Source organism: Balaenoptera ricei, chromosome 16 (assembly GCF_028023285.1).
Source record: "Balaenoptera ricei isolate mBalRic1 chromosome 16, mBalRic1.hap2, whole genome shotgun sequence".
In the NCBI taxonomy this organism is placed as follows: Eukaryota; Metazoa; Chordata; class Mammalia; order Artiodactyla; family Balaenopteridae; genus Balaenoptera; species Balaenoptera ricei.
The window spans coordinates 94414495-94419019 of record NC_082654.1 but is presented as its reverse complement, the minus strand read 5'-3'; positions in this window follow the sequence as shown (position 1 = coordinate 94419019).

Here is a 4525-nt window from a genome sequence, read left to right as displayed (position 1 = left end):
AACCATTAGGACCATTTAGACACAATGTATGGGATGGATGGCCAGGGGCAGCAGGAGACGGAGGGAAGACAGGGGCTGGGGTGCAACGCAGATGCGAGCGGCAGGAGCTCAGAGCCCTGGCGGGGTTTAGATAGCAGTCTGGGCGGCCGACCGAGAAACTCGCCCTGTCCTCTCCGGTTGTCAACTCGAGAGACGAGGCAATTCAAGGAGTAGAAATTGGGACGTTTAAGAGGGACTTTGCTCAGAGGTAACCGGTGATGTCAGAGGGGGAGGAGAGGAAGCAGGTCCAGAGACAACTGTCAGGGACTGACCCCTGGGGACACAGGGCCTGAGGGAGAGCGGGCTTCGGGGACACCCGGGACCCTGGAGATGGAAGAAGCAGAAAAGCCAAAGGTGCCTGGATACAAGGAAGATGGAGGGCCAACCCAATAGCCCTGAAGCTGGGTGGTTCAAACTGGCCCCAGGATCTTGCCGAGGGCAGCTTCAAGGGGGAGGATATCAAGGTAAATAGGAATGACAAACGTAGACTACTCATCTCTGGTCGGTGGTCAAGAGAAGGGTGTGGGGTGATTTGGGAGAACTATAGGATTGATATTAAAGTTTTTTAGATTAAATGTATTCTGTGTGCATCAGTAAACAGAAAGGAAAGTGATAGAGGTTTGAGAGATCGAGGATGTGGTTAGAAGACTGGGAAAAGGCTATTTGACTCATTTAATCTGTGATAAAAGCCCAGAGGGTAGAGAAGATACCAGCACATGCCACCTGGCCAGAGAGCCGGGACACCAAGTGCCATGGGCACCCACACATGCACAGACAAGGGCAATCACCTCAGTCCTGAAAGTGGCCTCGGTGGTCAGCTGCGTGTGGCCACATCCTGTACGCTGACTTGCATGGCTGCCGTCCTGCTTCCTCTGGGGCTCACCACCACTGTGGCACCTGCCAGGCGCTCTCTGCTGGCATCTTCATGGTTCCGTTTTTCCGAATGTGCTCCTCATCCCGACGCCTGTGGAGCCGGTCCTGCTGCCTGCAGCGTGGTTGAGGCCCCCTCCGCGGAGTCGCACCCCTCGGCCCTCCTTTGTAACGAGGACCCTTTCCCACTCGTCTTGGTTGCATTCACGATGGAGCATTTTGCAAACCTTTCTCTCATCCGTAACATTTATGTTCTACCATCAGCTATAACCTCACGTAAAATCATTACAACAATCCAATCATCACCACGAATTCACAGCACCTCAAAGCCATGCTGCCTCGGCCATGCTCCTTCCTCCGAGGAAGAAAGAGATTTTCCTCCCGGTAGGTGGACCCAGCCGAGGAGCGAGAAGAGGATTTTCTGGGGAACCATCATGATTCTGTTACTTCTCCAGCCACACAGCTTCCTGCCCCGCCTGGGCGCAGGATAACCAGAGCGTGACAAAGTGACAAGAGCCAAAGAAGGGGGATGGTCGTGAGGCATGGCGGGCACAGTGCGCGGAGGGACGAGGGGCAGGCCGAGACCGGGCAGCGCGGAGGGGAGGGGACACTGGGGGCGGGCCCCTTGGAGAGAGCGGACTCCCGCGGGAGGGCAAATGGCTAGCGGCTGGTGGCCGAGTGGGGACAGATGTGGGGACCATGGGAAGGGGCCCAGGGGTGAGGAGGTCCTAGGCGTGGGCGCCAAGGCTACAAAGAACGGAGGCAGGAAATGGGAGGGAACTGGACACAGAGCCACGGAACCAGCAAGTGGGAGGGGGCTGGGAGGCACGGGGCAGGATGTCCACAGTGACACAGGTGACGAGAGTCCTCCGGCCCAGCGCCCAGGATGACACCTGTGACACCCATCAGGCCGGGGAGGAGACAGACAGCAGGGCTTGAGACCCTCCGAAAGGAAAGGGAAACGAGAAAGAGAAAAGAGAGTGTTAGGAACACACGGGAGCGAACGAAGAATCAAAAGTGACCCAGCCTCCGCCTCTGCAGAGGATTTCGTGGGACTTGAAGCATAAAGGCGAGAGCTGATTAGACAAAATAGGAAGGGGCGTAGCTGAATTATTTTGAAGATGAAATGAGAAACCAGGCAAATGAAAACTTTCAACCTGAATTGCTCCCAGGCACGCATGAACCCTCCCTGGCCGGACCCTGGGAAGCTGCAGAGAAGGAAGACAGGCCACAAAGGCCCGGCCGCTCTGGTCCATGGGGGGCGGTCAGGATGGCCAGGGCAGCCCCCGCAGGCACAGCCCAGAGCACCACATTAATCCTTCTCGCCCCCCAACTTCCAGCACATCTGTCCTGCCCTTCGGGTGCCCATCCTTGGCCAAAACCAGGGTGACAAGCGATGTCCGTGCAGCCTGACTGAAGGCCCCTGGGGGCTCCTGGTCATCCGGGCAGGTCTCAGCTCAGACATCACCTCCCCAGGACGGCCCTGCCCTCGCCCAGCGCCTGCACCAGGGCCCTCTGCCCTGATCCTGCTTACCTGACGGGGGGTCACGGTCAGTGCCCCCGGCAGGAAGCCAGCTCCGCGAGGCCCAGCACCGCCCTGCACAGAGGGACTGATGCCAGCGTGTCAGATGCAGGAACCGCACAGGCCTCCAGTGCAGAGGCTGGGGCCACACAGGTCACGGGGGTCTCACCGTCACCCCGGGATGCCCAACTGCCACGCGGAGAGCGGCCGGGGCCACCTCTCTGCCCGCAAGGTCTAGTCTGATAAAGTATGAAAAATGAGCACTGCCGAGCTCCCATGATTACCACTAAGAAAATGGTTTCCTCTTCCCTATTAACCACCAAAACAGAGTGGAAAATTATTCTCCCCTAGGAAGGTTTAGTGTTCAAGCAGCGATATCTGCAGGGACGGCCCGGATCCACAGGCCCCTCGTCCCCTCCCTCCCAGGCTGCAGGCGCCTCTGAGTCCCGAGCGAGGAGCGCAGCCCTGCAGTGCCACCGCCAGGACGCTCGAGGAACTGCTCCGGGCCTGCACCCCGGGAAGGGTCCCAAAGCAGGGGGATTCCTGAACTTCTGGCAGAGAAAAAAAACAGGCGCCAATCTGTGAGGGCCTCGGAGACCAGTGACCCTCCTGTCGGGGCACTTGACCAAGAGGGGAAAGCCAAGAGCACGGTTTTCATTCCAGCTTTGTTTACAATCTGCGTCTGTAAGGTCCCCCGCAGGCTGCAGCACAGCATCTCCAGGTGTGAAAAAGGAACATCAACCCCGCGGACATGCTGCAGGGAACCGGGCACAGGGACAGGATTCTGCCGATGCAGAGCATTAGGCAAAAGATGTCAGACCCCCGGATCCATTTCTGGTCACCACAGTTTAGAAAGCTTCTGCACACAAATGTCTAGACAGAGGGTAGGAAACGGATAAAACATGTAGAATGCAAAGCAGAACGATCTCCCAGACTCGGTCAGCCAATGCAAGAAATACAATCAAATCTTGAGGCGTGAAAAATGGGGTATTTCTCTTAGGTCGCCAAAAAATGCATTTTATATTGTCTGCTACAATAACACGTGCTTGAAAAGTTAGGATTAAAAAAAAAATACCACCTTTTGCTTAGGGATGATCCTTCAAATAATTCGTCTATATTTTGACTGACTAAAAAAGGGGTATCAAGAGAATTCCAACATAAATTCCACAAAGATAATGAGTAAGAAAAAGAGCAAATATCCCAATTGAGAAACAGGCTAATATTACATAAGAAACATAACTGTGTAAACATAATTTTTATAAGAAATAAAAATGGTAAATAAAAAAATGAAAAATCTCAGTAATTAGAGAAATTCAAAACAAAATAACATTTCTCTATCAAGGAGGCATTAAAACAAAGAAAATCAATAACATTAAAGTTGATTCACTGGAGGGAAAATAAATTTGTATACCTTCTGGAGGGCAATTTGGCAATATTTACATAAATCCTTAAAAACCGACAGGATTTTTTTTTTTAATTAATTAATTTATTTATTTATTTTTGGCTGTGTTGGGTCTTCGTTTCTGTGCACGGGCTTTCTCCAGTTGCGGCGAGCGGGGGCCACTCTTCATCGCGGTGCGCGGGCCTCTCACTGTCGCGGCCTCTCTTGTTGCGGAGCACAGGCTCCAGACGCGCAGGCTCAGTAGTTGTGGCCCACGGGCCTAGTTGCTCCACGGCATGTGGGATCTTCCCAGACCAGGGCTCGAACCCGTGTCCCCTGCATTGGCAGGCGGATTCCTAACCACTGCGCCACCAGGGAAGCCCCCCGACAGGATTTTTTGACAAATAATACAACTTACGGGAATTTATCTTATAGAAATAATTATAGCAGGAGAGAGTTGGCTGCAAGCATCATCTGTAAAAGGAAATTTGTCAAGAATCTGATGTCTACCACGAGGATTTATTAAATAAAACAGCTGTGTCTACTCAGCAGACAACTATGCAGCCATTACAGCGTGTCTAGTATCTGTATGGTCCCCAAGATGTTACTGAAATATTACACAGGAAAAAAAGTTGGGTAACTAAAACAAAGAAAAAAATGCAAAACTTATAATCCAATTTGGCAACTATATATACATTTATTTAAATACACAT